Source organism: Eublepharis macularius, chromosome 1 (genome assembly GCF_028583425.1).
Source record: "Eublepharis macularius isolate TG4126 chromosome 1, MPM_Emac_v1.0, whole genome shotgun sequence".
NCBI classification, from domain to species: Eukaryota; Metazoa; Chordata; class Lepidosauria; order Squamata; family Eublepharidae; genus Eublepharis; species Eublepharis macularius.
The window spans coordinates 210,569,826-210,596,348 of record NC_072790.1 but is presented as its reverse complement, the minus strand read 5'-3'; positions in this window follow the sequence as shown (position 1 = coordinate 210,596,348).

Here is a 26,523-nt window from a genome sequence, read left to right as displayed (position 1 = left end):
AAATCAGCAACCACAGAAAAAGTTCCCTCCTGCCCCAGATTTGAAATTATACCCATTTTCCTTGGAGTACCCCCCCCCTTAATAATGCCATAGATACCATCCTTCAGAGTAGCCATTTTCTCCAGGAAAAACTAATCTCTGTAGTCTGGAGATCAGTTGTAATTCCTGCAGATCTCCAGGCCCCACCTGAAGATTAGCAACCCTAGAAGGCAAGAAAGAGGCTACATCAGCCCCAGTGCAGGAGTGGTCAGTCACACATAATCCCTCCCCTCAACGGGAGAGATGCAGTGAGGAGAACCCAGGCATGTACGGTCCAGGTTGTCCATTCAGTGGCCTTCTGCTGCTGCTGTCCTTCACTTAGGTGCCACACTGTGACTAAAATCCTCTGAAGATAACTGTCAAGGAACACCAGGGGGAGCTTCATACTGCCTATGCTCTTCTGATTAAAACTATTAACCCAGTGTTAAATGATGCAGAGGTAGCAGCATTGTGCACAGTCGCACATGCACACCCAAGTCTTTCCAGATCAGTATTCCATATGGAAGGACCGATCTGGTTAGATTTTATCAAAATGCTCTGTCATTCAGTTTGCTGCCTCCTATTTCATTCAGCTCTGGATTAATGTTTTTAGTTGGAAAGAAAGATTGGGTGATTTATCCAATCTCCCACTTTTACTAGTAAAAAATAGAGAAAAGTGAGAACCGTCTCTCTACTTCCCTTCCTGTGAAAGAAACCAAAGATCAATCCCTCCCTTTCTGTGCCCTTTAACACACAATGCAAAGAAATGCTGGAGGCAACCACTATGCAGAGCAGGTATATCTTCATGTTGGTTTAAAAAGAGAGGGGGTTCTGAGTCCCTGGCCACTGCAAAGGCTCATGTTATGTAGATTAGGATGAAACCTGGAAATAAAAAAAGAATTATTACGGGAGAGCCATATGGAGGAGGACCCAGGCATATAGTTGCTGCCCATTCAGTAGCCTTCTGCTGCTGCTGTCCTTTGCTTAGGTGCCACTGCAAGCTAGCTGTGACTGTAGAGGTCAACCGAAGATAAGGGGTCAAGGAGCACCAGAAGATGCTTCATCTTTCTCAGAAAAGACTTCTTTGTCTTTTCTCGGCTGTGAATAAAACTGTTAACCCAATGTTAAACGTGCTGAGATAGCAGGGCTGTGGACACCTAAGTCTTTCCAGATCAATCTTTCATGAGGGATAGTCTGGTTAAAGACTGCCCTACCATCGTTTTCTTTATCGAGACTGTTTAACTTTCAGTTTTACTCCTCCTTCATCATTCAACTCTGAGTTAACAGTTTTAGTTGGAAAATGGAGACTGGGTGACCTGCCCAGTCTCCCACATTTATTGGTAAAAAAAAGAGAAAAGAAAGAGGGCCATCCCTCATTAACAAAACAAGAGATACCTCACCCCCTGCTCCCAGTGGTAGACTGTTTTAGGAAGGAGAAGAATGACTGGTGTAGGAAGTTATGAACGAAATGTAACTTTCTCCTGTGTTGATGGCATGGCAGCAACCCCTAACATTTCTTTGCCAGTGCTGTACCAAGTTTTGGGTATGGCATGAAACAATATTATGGAGCTCTGAAATTAAAGTAGATTGAGGGACAAACACAAAGGATGATGGTAATGTGGTATCCATGGTTCACTGATCAAAAACACAGTAACTTTCAAAGAACAACAGGCGCTGAAAGGCAGAGGCCATCAAGTTTTTATTTTATTTTATTTATTTATTTATGTCATTTATAGTCTGCCTTTCTCACTGAGAATCAAGGCATATTACACAGTGTGAGATTAGTACAGTCAGTTTCAAGGACATTTCCATAAACAATGCCATAGGGTAAATAAACACAATTTTACAAAGACATAGCATTAAAAATCCAATACAGAGTTGAAGAAATGCTGAAACATAAGCAATTCTAGGGAAACATAAACATAAGCAATTCTCGGGATGACACTAGACCACATGAAGCACAAATAGCTCATCGGAGCACATATTTAAGACAACAGGTAGTACATAAGGCAACATAATGGTGAAGTTTATGGTACTTAACTCATTAGCGAAGCGTTTGAGAGCCCCTCTCTACAATACAAAAGCCTTTTTGAATAATTCAGTTTTGCATCATTTGCAGAAAGCTAGAAGAGTGGGGGCTCTCCTAATCTCCTCAGGCAGATTGTTCCACAGGGTAGGGGCCACCACAGAGAAAGCTTGTGTATAGGCTGCTGTTGATTTCGCCCATGTGCAAGGTGGCACCTGCAGGAGACCATGTTCAGATGAGCAAAGCTGCCATGGAGGAACATAGAGAGGGAGGCAGTCCTGTAAGTATGCTGGGCCAAGGCATTGAAGAGTTTTGTATGTCATAACTAGAGATGGGCACAATCCGCATTACGATCCAAAAAAACCCACGATAATGGCGACCGTGCGATCGTGACTCAGCGGATCATGATTGGCCATGGCCAACGATCCAGCGATTGGAAGGGGGCTGGATTGGGGCTGGATCATGCTTGGTTCGGAAAGCCAGACACTCAGGCACCAGTAATCTATTCCCGGGGCAATGGAGCCAGCAGGGCTTCCTTCCAACCACAGAGCAGCAAAGCAGTCACCAGTTGGGAGAAGACACCCAGGGGAGGGAGGGGGAAGGGGGTGTTCTGTAGCCATGGGCACTCCAATCTCATCCCTGCAAACCCTGATAGGCAGCTCTGATGGCCAAACACAGACGGCCAAACACAAACACAGATGCCGCTGGCATCACCCACCGTTCTTTTCTCGCCAGTGCGCTCCTTTTTGGCCTGGCGGGCAGGCACATAGGGGGTGCCACCGGCGAGCGGCCAGACCCCCTGCCTCCTGAGGGGAGGCGGCTCGTTGCCATCTTCCCGTGCCCGCTGGGCCCGGTGGCCGCCGCCAACACCCACCTTCCCACATAGCTGGGAATAGCAGCGCGCCCCACTTTGGCCTCCACGATCCACGATCAGGAACGGGAGATGATCTGTGTGGATCGCTTAGTTGGGATCGTCACCGGCGCCGATCCACGATCAGCTGGATCTGCAATTTTTTTTGGATTGTGCCCATCTCTAGTCATAACCAATACCTTGAGCTGAGCATGGTAGCTGATAGGTAGCCAATGGAGTGACTGCATAATGGGGGCGATGTTCATACTTCTGCTCACTCCTGATAGCAGTCGCGATGCAGTGTTTTGCACTAATTGGAATCTGCTAGTTAATTTGGATGGGAGACCTACATGTAGTGCATTACAATAGTCAAGTCTTTTTTTTTTTAAGATTTTTTATTCTTTTTATTAACTACATTAACTAACAATACAAAGGAAAGAAAGGGGAATAAGGGAAGGGAAGAAAAAAAACCCAAACAACAACATATAACATCTACACTACACAGAATGCTTTCCCTTCATACTGCCATTATTAAAAAAAACTAAAGCTTTGTATAATATTGATGGAGTGGTTGACCTTAGAAAATGCAAATTACAATTCAAATTAAGTTTTTCTCCCCCTCCTGGGTCCCGGACGCAGTTCTCTCTGAGCAACTGCAGCCGCAGTGCTCGTTTCCTCCCCCCCCCCCCTCAGACTTCTCGTTTTCTTCTTGCTTGGTGTCTCGTTGAAATTCCGGATTTTTATCCTCAAAATCCCTTAGTTGATCTTCTGATAATATCTTGTAAGCTTGATCTTTGTGACTAAACCAGATACCTTCAGGAAATAGCCATTTATACTTTATTCTACGTTCCCTCAGAAGAGCTGCGAGCTTTTTATACTTAAATCGTCTTTTCCAAACTAAAAATGGGACGTCTTTCAGTATCTTGACTTTGTTACCCAAAAAGTCCAGATCCGCATTGTATGAGTTGTATAGGATAGTGTCTCGGATCCTTTTAGATGAAAAATTGATGATGATCTCGCGAGGCAGCTGACGCTTCGTTGCATATTTTGAAGAAGCCCTACGGACCTCCAAAATGGCGCTTTTAACCTCTTCTTTAGTTGCCTTCGCGGGTGTCGCCAATAGTTCTGAGACCAGACCCCATAAATCCTCATTTTCCTCCTCTTTCACGTTCTGGAGGCGCAAAATTGTTTGTGTTCGTTCCACTTGTAGCCCGATTAGCTGGTTCTCTACCAGCTTTAACTCTTTATTCGTAGCCTTCACGAGTGACGCACTTTCCCGAGCAGACTTCTCTGCCCCCCCCGCTGCTTCCTTAATGGTTTTCACTTCGCTCTCAATTAAGCCCACCCTTTGATCTGTTTCATTCAGCTTGTCAACAAAGGGTTTTATGGCTTTGATAACCGACCTCCGCACCAATTCTTCGAGCAACTCTCCCTTCCCCTGAATGGCAGCCGAAATTGACTTGCCCAGAGCGGGACTCTGTTTTTTCGCTGCCATTTTGGGGGGGGGGACCGCCAGCCAAATTCTGAGACTCAGCGAGGGGGAAGAACTAGCCTTCTTAGCTTCAGATCCCACCACTCCTTCACGTGCGCTTGTAATAACAGAAGGGATTCGCTTACTTACAGGCTTCCGCCTAGTTCTGCTCTTTGCCATTTTCCATGGCCCCGCAGCACTCGAGGCGCTGCGCACATCTGCCGGCCTCCATAGGGACAAACGGGCAATTTACCCCCCGCATTGATTTTCGGGGGCCTCTTCCCGCAGTGTCCCGGACCCTGCCTCCCTCACTGGGAGTCCTGGGGGCTAATCTTAACAGATCAGCTGCCCGGTCAGAGTGCTCGGGCGCTTCCTCCCGGACCTGCGGAGAGGAGCGTCCGACATGGCCAAGAAAACGAAACTGAATCACAATAGTCAAGTCTTGATGTTACCATAGCATGGATCCAGGAGGCCAGGTGAGCCATGTCAAGGTGAGAAGTCATCTTCCAGGCTAGAGAGGTTGTAAAAGGCATTTCTTGCAGCTGCCTTAACTTGTTTTTCTAGTAATAGCACTGGATCCAATATAACACCTAGGCTTTTAACCACATCTGCAAGGGTCAGATGAACTCCATCAAAAGTGGGGAGTTCAATGTCTTTCAAGAGCTCTTGCTTTCCAACAAGCATCACTTCCATCTTCTCTGGGTTCAATTTCAATTTTTTTTTTTTTAGCCATTTCACTACAGCTGTCAGGCAGCAGTCTAAGATCGAAGGGCCAGTCAAAGTTCAGGCAGGTCTCTGCACTGTGACAGAGGGCCCACTATATCAAGAAATGGAGACTGAGATTAAGATCATTATGGGAACACATCACTCTTAATTTTGCAGTCTAGAAAGAACTCTAAAATGCTGTTTCCAGGCGTTTCCGTTCTGGAGCTCAGATCAGAACTGAGGACAGAGCTAGATCAAATCCACTTGCATTGACTCTGGCAGAAGGCTCTTCCTGAGAGTTAGAAGGAAGGATTTGCCCCTCATCATTGGAATGAAACTAGAAAGCTCAGGGAAACATGGTATCAACAAGCAACAGCAGAATGCAAAGGTTTTTTATTGGTATTATCATAAAGAAGGATTTAAAAAAAATCACTGTGCTGCACTGGTTGGCAATAGAACACAATCCTGTCTGGTTGCCAGGCGACCTGCCACTACCTCCACTTTGCCAGCCAGTTCCATCCCATTGTGTGTTCCTGCTGACTCTCACCTTCTGCTGGGTCCATTGTTGTATGTGTTTTGTGCTTGAAGATAAACTCATTGGATTGATGAGTTTTTGGACTAGGAGGGGGACTAATGATAGCAATGTGATTTTTGCTTAAGTGAGAATAGAGTTTCATTTTCACAACCCCCCTTGAAAAGAACATTGTGTGCCTGTGAAGCCACCCAACATTTGTCTTTATTCACTGGTAATAAACGTGAAACATATCAAATGTACTGATACAGAAGTTTGATACAACATACAATATACCAGACATACAAGGTTATTCATAATATACTTACAAAGTGTCAAGAACAATTTCAATCTCTCCGTACTAAACGGTAACGTAGTCAAACAATCAGCAAGTCAAATGTGGCGGCTGAGTCACCCTCAGTACTGCCCATGGAGCCAATATAACAAGAAAACCCTCAGAACCCTTGTTATGATTTGGATTTGGTTCCGTTTTCTCAGCCATGCCGGACGCTCCTCTCGGCTGGTCCGGGAGGAAACGACCGGGCACCCTGACCGGGCGGCTGATCCGCAAGGATTAGCCCCCAGGACTCCCAGGGAGGGAGCCAGGGTCCGGGACGCGGCGGGAAGAACTCCCCGAAATCAATGCGGGGGGGGAATTGCCCGTTTGTCCCTATGGAGGCCAGCAGATGTGCGCGGTGCCTCGAGTGCCGCCGGGCAACGAGAAACGGCAAGTAAAAGAAACAGGCGGAAGCCTGTAAACAAGCGAATCCCTTCTGTTCTACAAGCGTTTGTGAAGGAGAGGTTGATCTGAAGAAGACTCGCTCTTCCCCTTCGTTGAGTTCCAGAATTTTGTTGGTGCCCCCCCCCCCCAAATGGCAGCAAAGAAGCAAAGTCCCGCTCTCGGTAAGTCAATTTCGGCTACCTTGAAGGGGGAGTCGCTCGAAGAGTTGGTGCGCAGGGCGGTGGTGGAAGCTATAAAACCCTTTGTTGACAAGCTGAACGAAACTGATCAAAGGGTGGGCTTAATTGAAAGTGAGGTGAAAACCATTAAGGCAGCAGCGGGGGGGCAGAAAAGTCTGCTCTGGAAAGTGCGTCACTTGTGAAGGCTACAAAAAAGGAGCTGAAGTTGGTGGAGAACCAGCTGATTGGGCTACAGGTGGAACGAACGCAGACAATTTTGCGTCTCCAAAACGTGAAAGAGGAGGAAAATGAGGATCTGTGGGATTTGGTCTCGGAACTACTGGCGACACCCGCGAGGACGACTAAAGAAGAGGTTAAAAGCGCCATTTTGGAGGTCCGTCGGGCTTCTTCAAAATATGCAACAAAGCGACAGTTGCCACGTGAGATCATTATTGACTTTTCATCTAAAAAGATTCGGGACACCATCCTATATAACTCATACAATGCGGATTTGGACTTTATGGGTTTGAAAGTCAAGATTTTGAAGGACATTCCATTTCTAGTCCGGAAACGGCATTTTAAATATAAAAAGTTTGCAGCTCTTCTGAGGGACCATGGAATAAAGTACAAATGGTTATTCCCGGAAGGAATATGGTTCAGATATAAAGATCAGGCCTATAAGATATTATCAGAAGATCAACTAAAGGATTTTGAGAATAAAAACCCAGAACTCTGCTGCACCAAGAAAGAAGAAAAGGAGGAGCCGGAGGGGGGGGAGGAGGAGGAGAGCATCGCAACAGCAGTTGCACAGAGAGAATTGCGTCCGGGACCTAGAAGGGGGAGGAAAGTTTAATCAGATTTTGAAATGTTTATTCTCTGTATGATTAACCACTCCATCATTATTCTATGGAGCTATTTTTGTATTATGACAGTATGAAGGGAAACATTGAAGTGTAGTGTTTAGTGTTTGTAGTTCATTCCCCCCCCTTTTCTTTTTCCACCCCCCTTTGTCCCTTCCCTCTCCCCTTTCCTTGTGATAGTCTGTAGTGTTTTGTAGTTATGAAAAATAAAAAAAAATTGAAAAAAAAAAGAACCCTTGTTATGATTTAAAGGTACAGTGCTATTCATAGCCAACTGCCTGTACGGAACAAACCAAATTAATTTCATGATTCAAACCGTTGGCTTTAAGGACTGTAATTTGTGAATCCACATGGATTCCTTCTGCAGCAAAACTCTCTTCCGGTTGCGTTCTGGCATGTTTTGTCCCGAAAATAAAACAGTGAACTTGAAATCGTCTTCCCTGTGATTTTTAAGCGTAAAGCGTTCCAGTAATGGAGCATCAAGCACATGGTTTCTTATGCGTGAAATATGTCCCAACATGCGACTCTTAAGAGCCCTGATGGTGCTACCTACATATAGTAGGTTACATGGACATATAATTAAATAGACAGCTCCCTCAGACTGGCAAGTAGTAAACTGCCTAAGTCACACAAGTACATCCGTTTCCGGAATCAAAATGTTTTGTCCCGTGATCGCCATAGGACATAAACGACAATGTCCACATTTAAAGTGGCCAGCTGGTAATTGTGGACCATTTTCCTCAGATCGAAAATCTGAGTGAACCAAAAGATCCTTTAAATTTTTCATTCTTCTCCAACCAATCAGTGGGGAAACTGCACACCCCTTTATACCTCGGAGAAGGTGCCAGTGTCTACTGATAATGTTTTTAATCTGCTGTGATTTGGGAGTGAATTCCATTGTCCACACGGAGAAATTGAAATTGTTCTTGACACTTTGTAAGTATGTATGAATAACCTTGTGTGTCTGGTATATTGTATGTTGTATCAAACTTCTGTATCAGTACATTTGATATGTTTCACGTTTATTACCAGTGAATTTGTAACCGCCCCGGAGGAGGTCCACCGACGAAACAACAGGTAGCACTTGCCGGCCCTGTTTGTTGGGCGGAGTTAGGAATGCCTGGCGGGCGTTTTGAAGAGACTCATCTTCACCAGGCAGAGGACACGGGATTCCTTTTGCAATTTCTTCAAACCGGACGATATTTACCTGAAGTCTTCAATACGGGACTATTACAGTTGAATTTACTTTACCGTCACGGTTTCTATTCATGGGACATTCATTTGTTGAATATTAATGACAGCGGTTTGGGGCTGCACCACTTATTGTTTATATACTTACATTGATTGGTTGACTGCTTTTGACTTGCTTTAAAACATTGCTACTGAGCAACTTGGTTGTATCATTGTATTGTTTATGGGCTCTATTTGCCTATCCCTTCACAAGTAGTTTTCTACCTCTTGTATTTATCACATGTAAAAGAGCTGCCCTGGAGCCTCGTTTCCCTAGCCCCCTTCAAAAAGAACAGTGTGTGTGTAAGTGTACATGTGCAGCCAATATCCACCTTGCATGCATGCAATGGGACAAAATTCATGATAATGAAGACACTCAAATGGATTAGATCTGAACTGGCACCGGCCCACCCAGAACAAATCAATAAAAATATGGAGTTTGTTCATAAACTCCAGTTTAAAAACTGAAACAGATTTTTTCCCCCAGTGGACACCTCTAAGGGAGAAGAGCAGAGGGAAATATGCCCTAATGCTGAGACCATCCTTTTGCTTATTGCACCTGCTAGCTTGCATTCATTTGTCAGAGAGGAATGCCAATGTGACTCAGTATTTCATTGTAATTTAGACAGTATGTTTTTTTATCTTATATTTTAGTACCCTTCTGTTTCACCTATATTGTGCTCTGCTATGACTGTGCTTTGTGCTATTAGTCTGTAAAGTGTGTTTAATTAGCAATCAGTTGCTTTTCCATTGTAATGATTTCAGACTGCTGTGAAACCTCACACAAGTACCTAGGTGCTCATTCACACACCAGCTACTGAAGATGAAACCAAGCTAGAGCAATTAGCTGGGAATGGGAGTTGACAGATTAAAATTATTATGTGTACATGCATAAAAAGCTTACTGGGGGAAAGCAAACCACTTGGGGAGTCTAGGGTGAGCGCAAAGGTCTGATTGGTGGCAGCCTATAGTAATGATAGAAGGGTTCCCCAAAAGTGAATTCAATAATTCATGCATGCACTGACACCCGAGCCTCTCAGTTGCTCACAGCCTGGAAGAGTCAAGGAATTGCTAAATTAGGACAGGGCTGATTTATGGTCCTTCTGCAAGTGGATGGCTGGATCCAACCCCATGTGCAGATACTGAGCAGCTGCCTACAGGATGCTAGAGACTGTCAAGTTGAGAACAAGTCAGGAATTCAAGAGTATGGGATCTTTGATTCATAGAGAAATGAGCACTGCCAGCAGGATATGTTCATTTTCCAAACATGTTCTTGCTAGGATTGTGACATCACTTATTATTTTTTGCACTGTTTCACATGCACTTGTACGGATGCAAATGGATGCACATGCATCCAATACTTTCATGAGGGGAGCACTGGGGTTGCCACTCTGGTCATTTGGGAATCAATAAATCACATGGGAGGAGTGAGATCACATAGGAAGAACCATGGTAGTTCTGTCCTTCAATCCAGCCTCAGATGTTACTCCTGTGAAACTCAGTGGCTACATTACTGGACAAATGTTGTATGAACCACAGGGAAGAAGCAACTGAGTCATTTTGACCCAAATAAGCATCAATAGCCACATCTTAAGAGTGACTGGAGAGTCGCTCTACTGTGTAGGAGCTGATATTTATGACTCCTGTCTTTTTTCGATAAAGATATGAGTGAATTTTTAGCCAGCATTGAATTGTTGTACAAAAGAAACATGTACAAAACATGTACAACCATTTTGTACAATCATTGTACAAAAGAAAAAGCTCTCACTGAATATCAGAGGCATGAATGTAAAGCTCCATCATTCATTTCTTTTTTTTACATTTATCCATGATAATTATCCAGTGCTTGGCTTTGAAAATGAGGGGTGGGATCTGAAAATGAATACCAAGGTCATTCCAATCATGCCTTTGTACAATTACACTGCATGTAATGGAGAATTTATTTCAATTTTTTACCGAATACATCTGCAAACATAGTTTAGTTCCAATAAAGAAAAAAGCCAGCAAAAATGTAAAAACTGCCACACCAATTCTGACATCAATTATAATTCCTTTTTTCTCATCCCATCCAGAAAACAACCTTTTCTTCAGAAATGCCAAAGCAGAAAAAAAACCTGGAAGATTCCTTATCAGATCTCCAACGACAACACCAAAAATTAGAGCCACAAATGATGGAGCTTTAAATCCATGCATCTGGCTTCAGGCAGAGTAATGTTTTATAAATCATTACTTACCAGTTACTGTTACCTAAGAATGGCCATTCAGGAAAAACCTGGAAGTGATGCTATGCCCATCTAGGAATTGTCAGAAACTCTATGATAAAATCATACTTTGCTTCTCATATTCTAGCCTCCACAGTCTCCCATTGGTTGCAAGGTCAGACCTGGCAACCCTACCACAGCTGATGCCATGATGACCAGGAAGAAGAGTACACACTTGTCAGTTTGGGGCCTCCCACACTCTATCCTCTCTCAAGAGGAAAAGCAGCTCTATAGCTCTTTGCAGGTTTAAGGACCCAACCCTGACTACAAGAAAGGGAACAATTTTCAGTTCCCTATATATCCTGCAGTTGAGTCCCAACCTTTGCTGGTTCAACACTTTTTAACCAGTTTGTACTTTCTAAGGAGTAGCTGATTGCTGAGCTTTAACTTTCTAGGCCTGCCTGCCTATTGTGGAGATCTCTAGTCTCTAGCTTTAAGGCCTGCCTTGACACTTTGACCTTGCCCTGCTCATTTCTTTCCTACCTTTGATTCTTGCCAGTACAGGATACTCAAATTATAATGAGCCTTTAAAAATCACCAAGATTTAAATAACTGATTTGGTTAATACTATGGGACCTTTTACATTTGACATAAGTTATATTCTCAGAAGGTTATAACTTGTCCTGATCTTTTCCAATCATAGTTTCTTGGTACATGCATACCACTACGGTAACTTAAAACATGACGTGAAATGAATAGAATCTCTGGGACAAGAAGAATGAGTGGCCATGGCTCAGAGAAGTTACATCCTGATATATGTTTTCTCTTGTAACAGTTATTGGATTGAGTTCCTAACATGACCAACTTTAGTCCTGATACTTAGTAACAGAATCAATTTCTTAAAAGATAAAAGAACTCTTATTGTCACACATCATTAACTGCTACTTGAAGGTCTTAGGTAACAGTAACTGGTAACTTATCATAAAACTGAAGACTTGAGTGGTCACTGGCGATAACAGTATATAATATGGAACAAGTTTAACAACCATCCAGTTTCACAAGTTCATAAGCCTCAGACACCCTTTTGGTGGCACAGTATCCTGCTTTCCCTTAGTGCAAGGTTTTTAAAAAGGAGCTATTCTTCACCACCACAATAAACATGTGGCCCACCTTGCTTTGGTCCTCCTGCAGTTAATCAGGTATCCTTGATTCATTGCATGAATCATCCAGGAACCACTCCAAATAGCTCCTATGTTTAATTTAGAACACTTTGTCATATTTATTTTTCCCTCTTTTCCTCTTTAGATTGGAGAGCTTTACAAGAATGCCTCCTCATCAAAAGCCATTCTGTGAGCACCTCCAGAAAGAATAATTAAATACAGTCATAAAATTAATTTTTGTTTTAAAAAACCCCTTATATGCACAAATTACAGCTGTGGTCATCACTGTGCAGCATTTTTACTATTTGGTTTTCATTAAAGTGCTTGAGTCTGTTCTTTTCAAGAATGCCTTGAGGACAGGAACAAACATCAATGCACTCAGAGACCCACCCCCAAACAAAAGAGGACTTCAACATAGCAGCTAGCTGGCTTCAGGTTAAGATATCAGCAAATATGGGCGCTGTGTTGTCACAGCCCATGGATCCTTGTATAATATATGACTGAGCCCTGAGAGCATTTGATTCAGGGGAACAGCTAATTTGATAGGAAGGACAGAAAAATATCCCAAAGTGGAAACTGGTTATGAGTAGGTGATGAACCAGAGGAATAGATAACAGCTGGAGCCAAAGAAACACTGAATATTTTAAAGACAAATTACCTTCCCTGTTATTGCCAGTTTATCAAATGTCTTGATAGCAACAGTTGGAATGCTCTTCAGGAGTATCAACCCAAAAAAGCCACAGTGGATTGTAATAACCACTGTTACTATTTTTCAAAAGTATAAGTACTAAGAACATAATAGCATGCACTACCCTACCTCCAAATTTCCAGGAAGTATGTGATAGCAACCAAACTACAAATCAGTCTTCCCTGGAAATATGTCACTTTTTTTTTAAAGAAATTTTTACTGGGTGAGTAAAAATTAATATTACAGATTTTCAATTGAAACCCTCATTTCCATATTCTCCTACCCTTTCCCCTCCCCCCTTAATCTAAGACTTCCAACAGTTTTCCAACCCGCTGTCTAAATCTACTACTTATATCTCCTTTTCTATTCTTAACTGTCTTAATACACTACTAAGATAGATAATATATCTTAAATTAAGCAAAACCTAACATCAAACTATCCATTACATTATATTTCTAACTTATCTCCTCTCTTCTCTTGTAAAGATCAGTATCTCTTCCTTTCTGTGAGCTTAATAGTTATCTAACAACCGGACTTCTGGCTTGGGATTCATGGAGGTCTAACGCAGCTCAAAGAGCTGGGCTGTCCGTGCCATTGTTTGTGGAGGCTGGAGGGGTGCAAACTGCCCGCAGCCCCCTGTTCCCAGGTGGGGAACAGGCAAGTACGCTCGAGAACCTGAGGGTGCGTTGATCTCGGGTGTGAGGGGGGTTCTACACAACGAGCCCCCTTCCACCCTTGAGGTTCCACCCGAAGAAAGGTTTGCCAAAATCTCTGCAATGGCTCTGGAGTCAGTTTCTGGCATAAGACCTACATGCGCAAGCTTCAGTAAACCAGGAAGGGAACTGGAATTGATCGGATAATTGAAGCAGCGATTACAACCCAAGAGAAATGTCTAAGAAGGTAAAGATTGCTATCTCTCAGTACGGGACAGATTATAAAAAGGAGTAAAGAGATAAAGATGACTTAAAAACTGCAAGGGACTTGTTATATATAGGAGAGAACTCCGGCAAGTTAAATTTTTTAAAAAGTGACATTATAAAGAGAAATAAATGCGGAAAACTGATTATTGTTTACATACCTGCTGCTAAGAGGAGATAACAAACTGTGAGAAAGTTTTAACATCGCGAGAACTGCCGTGAAGAAAGGAGGAACAGGAAGTGCGTCAAAATCATAGAGAGACCGGTGCGAAGCGGTTTGCTAAAAGCGGAAGTAGAAAGCCGCCATTTTGAAGAAGGGCAAAGCTGTGGCTTCAAAGAAAACGGAAGTAGGCCATCTTGGATGAGGGTAAGGGCGATTACTTCAATATAAAACCATAGAGAAAAGACGCCCGACATTTTGGAACGTGCAAGCATTAACTTTTAAAAAAATAAGCCGAATTGGGACATTTAAAATTAACAGAAAGGAGTAAATTAGCACCACGGAGTTGAGGAAAAGAGCGGACTCGTGGGAGTGAGGTAGATCTAGCCCCACAATGTCAAAGAAGGAGTGGCAAACTGCGCTGGAAAACTTGGACAAAAAAGTTTCAGAAGGAAATAAAGAGCTTAAAGAAATGATGCAAGAGAACTTTAAAGATTTTAAAGAGGCACTCAAATCGGAGATGGCAGAACTCACAAACAAAACTGATCAAGTACAGAACGAACTGCAAGCTACACAGCAGAGAGTAAATGTTTTAGAGAATACAGTTGACACCTTAGCAGATGTGCAGAGAACAGAGATGAGAGGAATGAAGGGAAGAATGGCCGTAGCTGAATGTAAACAAATGGAAAAACAACTTAGAATGCGTGGAATTCCGGAGATTACAGAAAAATCAGCCCAAGAACAGATTTCAGAAATTTTGGCAGGCTACCTGGGAAGAGAGGAAGAGGAAATTGCAGCTCTCCTGGACGTGGCATACAGAATTAATTCAAAATTTGCAGCACAGAGGAAGTTACCAAGAGATATGATTGTGCAATTTATGACCAGAAGTATAAGAGAGACAATTGTAAGCAAACAATTCCAAGAACCATTAGAAGTCGATGGGAAGGTGGTGAGAATCATGAAAGAATTGCCCAGATCGGTGTTGGTGGAGCGGAAAAAATACAGAGAGCTGGTCCAAATGTTAAAGGACTTGAAAATTAGATATAGATGGAAAATACTGGAAGGACTGGCATTTGAATTTGGTGGAACAAGGAAGAACATTAGATCTGGCCATGAGATGGAAGTTTTTTTTAAAGGACAATGAAAAGGACTTACCAAAAAGTACAAGAATGTAACCATGGAGTGTAAAATTATATCTTGGAATGTAAATGGACTAAATTCACCTTGTAAACGTAAGGCTATTTTCCATTGGCTTCTAAAACAAAAATGTAATATAGTATGCTTGCAAGAGACACATATTAGAAAACAGGACTTAAAGTATTTAAAATTGGCAAAACTGGGAAATGAATTTGCAGCTGCCTCCAAAAAGAAGAAGAGAGGAGTTGCACTGTACATAAAGGAGGAGCTGCAGCCAAAACTAGTTTTAAGCGATGTAGAAGCCAGATATCTAGCGGTGGAAATAATTTGGAACTCAAAAAAGATTTTGGTGATTGGAATTTATGCACCGAACAGTGCAAAAGAAAACTTTTTTAAGGACTTGCAAGGACAACTAGAAGAGTTGACTTATGATCAAATAATTATGCCGGGCGACTTTAACAGAGTTACAAGCTTGGAAGAAGACAAGAAATCTAAAATTGCACAGAAAAAAAGAGGACTTTTGCCAAAGTCACTTTTTGCGATCAAAGAGCAAGAAAGTCTGGAGGATGTATGGAGGAGACAAAATCCTAAAAATAGACAATATACTTTTTATTCTGCAAGACATTTTACACTATCAAGAATTGATATGATCTGGGCTTCCAAAGAATTGACGTTGTGGACTAGAGATGTGGAGATTATGCCTAAAGTAAGCTCAGATCATAACCCAATTATGTGGAGATTTGGAAAAAATATCAAAAAAAGAGGATGGAGGATAAATGAAGACTTGCTGCAGATAGAAGACAATATGGCATTGCTGCGAAAGGAGACCAAGTTCTTTATACAATGCAACATAAATAAGGATGTGTCAACTTACAAGGTATGGGACACCTACAAAGCGGTAATTAGAGGAATACTGATGGACTTAAACGGAAGAGATAGAAGGAGAAAAGAAGAAAAAAGAAAGGAAATAATGGAAAAAATTAAAGCCAAAGAGATGCAACTTAAGAAAAGACCAGGGAAGAAGCGAATATATCAGGATATAAAAATATTGCAGGAGCAATTGATGGCAATGAACAACAAAGAATTGGAGTGGAACTTGAAAAAAATGAACCAAAAAATATTTGAAGGTACAAATAAACCTGGCAAATACCTAGCTTGGCAATTGAAAAAGAAAAAAGAGAAGAAAACTATAATTAAAATCCGAGAGGAAGATAGAATACTATTGGACCAAACAGCCATCAGTAAAGCCTTCTATAAATTTTATGCAAAACTGTACCAGAAAAAAGACGTGAATAGGGGTTCAATAGAGGAATACCTGAAGAAAATGAAACTACCAAAGATGTCGGAGGAATGGAAAGAAAAATTAAACAGAGAAGTGACAGAGGAAGAAATAAAAGAGGCCATCCAATCAACGAAATTGGGGAAAGCACCGGGACCGGATGGACTAACAGCAAAGTTCTATAAAGTGATGGCTAACGAATTGGCACCTTTTCTGAGAGAGGTAATGAATGAAACTATGCAAGGCCAAAAAATTCCTGATTCATGGAATGAAGCTAACATATCACTGATTCCGAAAGATGGACTGGACTTGACTAATGTTAAAAATTATAGGCCAATTTCGTTATTGAACAATGACTATAAAATATTTGCAAAAGTTTTGGCAGAGAGAATAAAAGGATGGCTGGTGGAATTCATTGCAGAGGAACAGGCAGAATTTCTACCTAACAGACAAATCAAAGACAATTTAAGGACAGTAATAAACGCTATTGAATATTATGACAAGCATTGTGATACGGAAGTTGGTTTCTTTTTCGTGGATGCAGAAAAAGCATTTGACAATCTGAACTGGGACTTTATGTTTGCCACTATGAAAAAGCTGCAAATGGGAGAAAGGTTCATACAAGCGGTCAGAGAAATTTACAGAGACCAAAGTGCAGCGATTGTAGTGAATGAGGACTTAACTAAAAAATTGAAAATAAGCAAAGGAACAAGACAGGGTTGCCCTCTATCTCCATTGTTGTTTATTCTGGTTTTGGAAATATTGATGGTTCAAATACGAGAGGATGATACAATCCGAGGTATAAAAATAAAGGAATTTTCCTACAAGGTCAGAGCATTTGCGGATGACATAATGTTAATAGTAGAAGATCCAATTGAAAACATGCCAAAGGTAACAGAGAAAATAAAGCAGTTTGGGGATCTAGCTGGATTTTATGTGAATAAAAAGAAGTCAAAAATACTATGCAAGAATATGACTAAACAGAAGCAACAAGAACTAACGGTGATAACGGACTGTGAGGTAACTAAAAAAGTAAAATAACTGGGTATAACTGACTGCGAAAAATATAGATTTATTCAAAAACAACTATGATAAACTGTGGATACAAATAGAGAGAGACTTGATAAAATGGAATAAATTGAATTTATCATGGTTGGGAAGAATAGCAGCAGTAAAGATGAATGTTTTACCACGAGTGATGTTCTTGCTGCAAACAATTTCAATTATTCGAGACTCAAAACAGTTTGATAAATGGCAAAGGAAAATTTCAGACTTTGTGTGGGCAGGCAAGAAACCACACATGAAAATGAAAGTATTACAGGATGCGAAGGAAAGAGGTGGCTTGCAACTGCCCAATATAAGACTATATTATGAAGCAATATGCCTGGTATGGTTAAAAGATTGGATAACGTTAAAAAATCGTAAATTGCTGGCCTTGGAGGGACATAAAAAAAATTTGGATGGCATGCATACATGTGCATGCATTTGGATGGCATGCATACAAAGCGGACTCGATGTTTTTGCACCATTATATTCGGAGAAGCCTCTTCACAGTCTGGAAAAAATATAAGGTTTACATGGAAGATGGAATTCCTTCATGGGTGGTTCCGTATGAAGTAATAGATCCGAGAACTGTCGACAATGAGCAGCAACGTCTAACCTACAAGGAGATAATACAAGTACAACATTCAATGCTAAGAATAAAAACAGAAGAAGAGTTGTCTCCTTGTTATGGATGGTTTCAATATAGACAGATCAGAGATCTTTATAACACGGACTGCTTAAAAGGAGGTATAAGAATGGAAAATTCTGAACTAGAAGAAGTGATGCTACAAGAAGGCAAGAAAGAAATATCTAAGATTTTTAAACTACTTCTGAAATGGCATACGGAGGATGAAACAGTTAAAATCCAGATGGTGAAGTGGGCAATAAACTTTCATAAAGAAATAACAATGGAGGTGTGGGAACACCTGTGAAAAAATACACTGAAGATTTCAACTTGTACGAATATTAAATAGAATGTATACTAAATGATCTACAGATGGTACTTAACACCAAAGAAAATTGCGCTAGGAAATACGAATATGTCAGACAAATGCTGGAAATGCAAAAAGCATGAAGGATCATTGTACCATATGTGGTGGACTTGTGAAGTAGCTAAGCAATATTGGGGAGATATAACTGAAGTAATTAATGAGATTTTACAAATTCAAATAAATAAGAACCCAGAATTGTTGCTACTGAACTTGGGGATGGAAGTTGTTCCAATGCAGTACAGAACATTGTTATTTTACATGACTACAGCGGCAAGACTTTTGTACACGCAGAAGTGGAAAGTACAAGAAATACCAACCATAGAAGACTGGATTTACAAATTGCTGTACATGGCAGAAATGGAAAAAATGACAAGGAAGCTTAAAGATCTTGACCTAGGACAATATATTGCTGATTGGGGGAAATTGAAACAATATTTAGAGAAAAAATGGGATGTGAAAGGAGAACTGTGGCAGTTTGAGAGTTTCTAAAGGGCGGTGTTGTAAATGGAGGAGAGAAGTGACTTTACCATTAAGGGGGAAATTTAATTATAACAATCTAAGCTAATTTTATGATTAAGAAAATTTGATTTAGAATATATAGTTTAACAAAGGAAAAGTAAAATTGATACATTAGAAAATTTATACTATATACTAATATATTATAATGTATGGTGTTAGTATATCACATTGCATACTATATTGGGATGTTATGATATGTTATATTATAATGCATGCTATGTTATATTGTATGCTATGCTATATTGTATGGAATAATATATAACAAATACTATATTGATAGTATATTTGATAGAGAATATGCATAAAAGAACTGGAACATGTTCAGAGTAAGAGATATTATGATCTATGTGTGGCAGATAAATATATGTTATGTTATATTACAATGCATGCTATGCTATAGTGGATGGTATAGTATATAACAAATACTATATTGATAGTATATTTGATAGAGTATATGCATAAAAGAATTAGAATATGCTTAGAGTAAGAGATATTATGATCTATGTGTTGCAGGAAAATATAAGTGAAATAGAATTAAGCAATAAAAGGGGGTAAGGGTTGGAAAGCTGTTGGAAGTCAATAGGGAGGGGGGAGGAAAAGGGTGGGGAACAGAACTAATTAGATATGAAGGGAACGTATGTATCAAATTTGAAAATTCAAACTCACCAATAAAATTGTTTTTTTTAAAAAAAATAGTTATCTAACAACCATAATTCTCCCTTTACGTCCCTCTTCTTTTCCAAATACTGTTTTAATTTCCCCCAGTCATTAAAAAATTCTTCTGGATTCTGTTCTCTGAAATATGTCACTTTTTTAAAGTACTATTTTGTTAAAAGTCAGAAGGAAATGTATGAATTGAACAAACTATTTTGTGGATCTCAGTCCCATGTATAAGTTTGCAAGACTGCACCAAGAATATATATATACCATTTTTTTTCTTTCGGAGCCTGAATGTTTAGGTTCAAAAAGTTGAAACTCTTCCTACATTATGCTGAATTATAGTGGTTAAGTGGTTGGTTTATGAATAGACATGGGCACAAAATGGAAAAAAACTTGAAATGAGAGGTTTGTGTTTCATCATGTTTCATGAATCACAAACCATGAATTTTCATGAAATTGACCCATTTCACAAAATGATTCATTAGTTTTGTGATTCGTCAGACCCAGGGGCATTTCAATGGCTCCCTCCACCCAGAGATGCCAGAGAAGACAAGCAAAGGATAAATAAGGGCAGCCTCAGTTAAGCTAGGCCCCAGAGCCAGGAACAGGCCTGAGGATAGGGGGTGGGTGGGTTGGAACTTAGAGGGGAAAAGGCACCCTCACCCAAAAGACCTTCCCAGCCAGCTCCCAAATCCACTTTCCCTCTTTTCCCAAAAAGCCAAATGTTTCCCCAAAACCCTCCACTCCACTCTCTCTTCTCAAAAGCTCCCGAATCCACTCTCCCAATTTCAGCAACAATTCTCTATCTACTGGAACTGAACCATGAGGCAGAGAGAGCTGTGCCTTAAATAAGAAATGCTTACATAGAGCAAACCAGGAACCCTCTGGTGGTTGGCAAACAGACCTGGCCATCAGGGTTTGGAGGGAAGAGATTGGTGTTCCCATGGCTACAGAAGGCCCATCTCCTCAGTTGCCTAATCCCCTGCCCCTTGTTGTATAGGGCAAACTGGGAGATCTCCAGTTGGCAGGGAGAGCTGCCTATCAGGGTTTTGAGGGCTAAGATTGGGGTTTCCAGGGCAACAAAAGGTCTTCAGACTTTCCTGGCCTCCGTTGCCTAGGCAATCAATAGATTGGTGCCAGCCTGTCTGGCATTACAAATCAACCACGGGGCTTACGAATCAGACAAAAAAGTTGCAGATTTCATGAAAAACGCAGCCCCACAAATCATGTTTTCGCAAAGCACGGAACGGCCTGATTCATCATGAAATTTGAGTTGTATTTCAATTCATGCCCATGTTTATTTATGAATCAGCACTCTGTAGGTTTGAATCTCACTACTGCCTTGAGCCCAGTGGGTGGCCTTGGGTAAGCCACTCCTCTCAACCCTGGCTCCTCAGCTGTGTTGTGGGGACAATAAAGACACTGACTTTGTTCACTGCTATGAGTGAAGCACTAATTTGTCTAGAAGAATGGTATATAAGAGCAATTATTATTGTTATTATTAAGCAACAAACTCAATTAAAAAAAATTGGAAGGAAGATTTTTAGTTGATAGGTGTTTTACACCTATCATTTTTTACCATTTTCTCCCTGATTTAGATACTCTCCTATCAATGAACAATCACTGAGTAAACATCAGCCACACTCTGATTTATCAGTAACAAAAGGATGATCTGGCAGTAGCTGCAGTAAGAAAAATGCTACTTTTTATTCTCATCCAATTTCTTGAGTCTCTTCCCTTTTGGTAGTCTTGAACTTTAATTTACAACCATTGAGGAGATATCTGTCAATCATTATAAATTACCAACATAAAAGCAAAGAGCTGAAGATTAGGGGACAAAAGCTACTTGATCCCCAAACAAACCCTGAAGAACATGAAAGTTCAAGTTAATCCTGCAAATATGCAAAATCGTTTTTAATCCATAGTGTTAAGTGAATTACTATGCTATCCTAAGCAGAGTCAGTCCCTTTTATGTTCACTGAAGTCAATGGACTTAGAAGGAGGGTAACTTTATTTGAGGAGATGCTGATAGTGATTATTTGTTTGTAAACTGGTACTGCTGAGTCAACTTCCGGTTTTAAAAATAGTCCATAAAATATACTTTTCATTATATGTGCTTTGTTTCCTTGTGAGTGAAGATCTTGATGGATAATAATGAATGTTACATTATTTTGACTGAGATAATTCATCTTTTCCAATTTATTTTGCGGCATAAACATTAAAGATTCAATTACATTTTTGTTAAAACACTACATAAATTATTTCAATCCCTGCTGCTTAAAGTTAATTAAGAATGAAACTCCTTGTTTTGAAAGTGTTGGAAGTATAACATTTGATTTATAAATTTGATCTAATCAGACTGCTTACCATATTTGATTGGAGATGTCACGTTCATTTTTTCTGGCTGATGAGAGGTACAAATAGTAAAAAACTGATATCCCAAAAAATCACATATGAAACGAGGCAGATTTTTTACAGATTTTTTAAAACAGTTTTGAATATCTTATATGAATAGTAAAATACCTGATTTCTGCCTTTCCAAAGCAGGAGCTGCTTTTGCTCCGTCCCATTTAGAGAAGGGTTTGGGATTGGCTAGCTGCCTTATTCAGTGAACCAATCAGAGGAGCAGCAAGGAAAGGCTATTTACAGCCTTCCCACCCTTTTACACCAGACTCCCAACAGTAAACCTCTCCCCACCCCCCGCTTTCTCCATGAAGGAATAGGTAGCTAGTCAGTCTCTGTGGAGCTGAGCAGGATTTTTTGGTTTGCTCAGACAGATTCCTTTTGTTTTCTGCTTCACACTGCTTATGGAAAAGGAGAATGTTGTCTCAAATAGACCTGGCCTTCATAAGATTAGATAGGCCCTAACTAAAGGTTTGCAGAACCACAGTGTTTTAGATATATAAAGTTGGCAAGCATTCTGTATCTAAGGATGGGAGGGAGGTACCCAAACCTAATACATGAAGACTGACAGAATCAGGGTCCTGGAAAGAGAACTCCTGTGGTGTTGGGCGTTATCCTTTGAACCCTTATGCTGACTAGCACAGGGGAATGGGGCCAATGAGCAGTATCTTTCAGTGCATGTTGGTGTACAGGCAAGGAAAAGGATAGAAATTCAGTAGCTTGGAGCCAAGGTGGGACTGCACAAACACTGGCCATCCCATAGAATGGACGGAAAAAGTTAGTAGCCTGTATCCTGCCATCATTCCATGGGATGTTAATTTTCCAGCTCTCCATTCCTGCAGATCTTTCTGATACCCAGAAAGGTAGCAGGACCTAAGGAGAGAAAGAGCAGTACAAGATGGGGAATAGTTAGAGTGAGATGGCAAAATGGGCTGAAACCACTTCTTCTGTATCTTCTACCAGCAGAGCTCCACTGACAGAAGAGAAGAGGAGGAATAAATTTATTCCTTCTCCCCCTCATCCCTGCATAGGATTGCTAGGCTGAGCATGACAACTGGTGTGAGTGCTGAGAATGGGACATGGTGGTTGTGTGAGTATGTCACTTCCTGGGAAAACCCAGAAATGATGTCATCATGTTGAAAATGATGCCAGGGTTTTTAAAATCTTCCTTATCCCCGCTTTTGACAATTTGAACTGGGATTTTATGTTTGCAACAATGGAGAAGATGCAGTTGGAAGAGAAATTTATACAAGCAATAAAGGCAATATACAAAAAACAATCTGCAAATATAATTGTTAATTCGGATGTAACAAAAAAGCTGGAAATAAGAAAAGGAACAAGACAAGGGTGTCCGCTTTCCCCACTTCTGTTTGTAATGGTATTGGAGATTTTACTTAGGCAAATAAGAGAGGACAATTCAATAAGAGGACTGAGGACAAAAGGATTTGAATATAAAGTGAGAGCTTTTGCTGATGATATAATGGTGATAGTGGAGGATCCAGTAGAGTGCATGCCAAAATTGATGAAGAAAATGAAAGACTTTGGAGATTTAGCTGGATTTGTTATAAATAAGGTGAAGTCTAAAATATTGTGCAAAAATATGACTAAGCAACAACAAAAGGAGTTGATGGACAAGGTAGAATGTGAAGTAGTGAACAAAGTTAAATATCTAGGAGTGGAAGTGACAGCGAAAAATATTGATCTATATAAGAATAATTATGACAAGCTATGGCAACAAATAGATAAAGATATGATTAAATGGAATAAAATGAATTTGTCATGGTTAGGTTGTATTGCAGTAATCAAGACGAATGTTCTTCCAAGAATGATGTTTCTACTACAGACAATACCTATTATTAAAGATAGTAAACAATTTGAAAAGTGGCAGAGAATGATATTAAACTTTGTTTGGGCTGGAAAGAAACCCAGAGTTAAAATGAAGGTACTGTATGATGCAAAAGATAGAGGAGGTTTACAATTACCAAACTTTAAGTTATATCATGAAGCGGTATGTTTGGACTGGATAAAGGAATGGTTGACATTGAAGCATTTGAAGCTGTTAGCATTGGAAGGATATAATAAACTATTCGGATGGCATGCATATCTATGGTATGACAAAGTAAAAGCAGACTCTTTGTTTTTACATCATTATGTAAGAAGGAGCTTGTTTGCTGTATGGACCAAATACAAGAAATATATGGAAGAGACTATACCAATGTGGATTATTCCTGCGGAAGTAGTAAATCCAAGAACAGAACATGCAGGGGAAGAGTGGTTGACATATAAAGAAATTCTTGAGATAAAACAGAACAATTATTTGCTTAAAGACAATGATGAATTGCCATTCCAATATGGATGGTTTCTATATATGCAGATAAAAGATTTGTATGAGAAGGATAAAAGGGAAAATGGTTTTAGGCTACAAAATTCTGAAATTGAGAACTGCTTGCTTCAGGGGGGGAAGAAAATGATTTCTAAAATATATAAGATATTATTGAAATTGTTCACAGAGGAGGAGGTTGTTAAAGTTCAGATGGTTAAATGGGCAATAAACTGTAATAGGGAAATTCCAATGGAAGCTTGGGAAAAGGTATGGAAAAATACAGTTAAAATTTCAGCATGTACCACGGTGCGAGAAAAATGATCTATAGATGGTATTTAACACCGAAGAAGTTGGCCAATGGTAATAGTCAGATGTCTGATAAATGTTGGAAATGTAAACAACATGAAGGTTCATTTTATCATATGTGGTGGTCTTGTGACAAGGCAAAACAGTTCTGGGGGGATATAGTAAAGGTTATGTCGGATATTTTACAAAGGAATATAATTAAAACCCCAGAATTGTTGTTATTATGCATGAACCTAGAAGACTTTGATAAAATGGACAGAGTTATGGTATTTTATATGATTACGGCGGCCAGAATGTGTTATGCACAGTTGTGGAAGACTCAGGAGATACCATCTATGGAAGATTGGATTTTAAAAGTTCTGAATATGGCAGAAATGGACAAATTAACGAGGAAATTGAAAGAGCAAGAAGTATTGGAATATACATCAAGCTGGGAAAAATTCAAGAAATATGTGGAGAAAAAGTGGACATGAGGGGGAAATTGTGGTCTTTGGATAGTTGTTAAGGGGGAGATAGAAATTTACTTAAGGTTAAAAGGGGGTATATTTTGTTATATTTTATTGGATTAGTATAGAGTTATAGTAATATAGTATTATAAAGTTAAGAGTAAGATAGTATATTCATATGGGAAGTAATAAGGTTGAACAATAAGGTTGTATAGGCAATAGGGAGTATATACGATATTTTAGTGATGTAATAGAAGCAATAGATTTATAATATAGATAATAGGTATTTAAGGAATAGTATATTATATATATATATATATATATATATATATATATATATATATATATATATTAGTTAGTATATGTACCTATTATATACTTATATAATTTTTATACTCTTAATTTAGATAAGTATTATATTAAGATAGTTAATACAATTAAATAGACTAGATTAGTATGTATTATATAGATATATATTATATATATTATTATAGATTTTAAGAATTTATAGTATATACTCTTTAGATTAAGTTGGGTATGGAAAACTGTTGAGAGTCATTAGAAAAGGGAGGGGGGAAAGGATGGGGAAAAGGCAATGGGGTGGAAAATGATAATGATTATTATGTTTATGTTTGTAAACCCATCCAATAAAAATTCTTTTTTTAAAAAAAATCTTCCTTATCCCCTCTATTGTTGTTCCCCCTCTTTGGGCACAAATGACTTCTTGGTCCAGACATACTAGCTGATAACCCAGAGGTTATTCTTCCTATATTCTATCCACAATCAGTCATTCAGGGTCAAAATTCTCCACTTTCCTGTACAAGAACTACCCTAAGAGGAAGCCAAGCTATCAGGCAAGATTATTTTGCATATCATAAGCAGATTCACACAGCTGCACTCGTTTCCAAAGTTCAGGGAACCTCCTAAATTGTTCTTAGCTCTTGTTCTTCTACCCACAGATTGCAACAGGGCTACAGGACTGCTGTCTAGCCCATGGCTATTTGCTACAAGAGAAAGAGATTCTCAGTGTTTGCACAGCGTGTGGATGTTAAGTAGAGACAGGCTGCTAATGAAATGTTTCTCCAGTCACTTGTTGGCAAATGTCATGACCCATATTATTCAATGTGGATGAAAGGAGCTGTCAGCTAAAACGTATTTTAGGGAAATAATAATACCAGCTGATAAATTCATGTTTTAGCCCCCCACCCCCCACTCCAGCTGCTGCAGTTTTTTCCATTTTCCTCCTGGAAAAATGTCCTCTTGTCAACTAGTATGCAAGTATATTGTCAGCAACTAGTCCCTGGGGATTGGAAATTATCTTGTAATTTCAAACAATGCAAAGATAGTATTGTTGCTGTGATGAAAAAAGCCTTCCAACTCTGTCACTCTGATTGCAGGGGAATGTTAGTGGATAGCTACTGAAATATTCGCCCCATTTGCCAGCAATGACAATTGTGGATGCTGCTGAGTGCCATTTTGTCTTTACCTCTTCAAGCACCACAGTGATTCCATATAGTGATTCCATATAGCTTTGGATTTATGGTGACACAAAGAAACTGCAGATTCAAACTGATCAGCAACTATAAGTGGTACTAAGATACTTTGTTACTAAGATACTTAGTATCTTACTAAGATACTAAGATTGTTTCATAGCAGAACAATGAAGGGTAGGATTTTATTAAATACAGTTTTTATTTATGACTGTTTTATATAATTT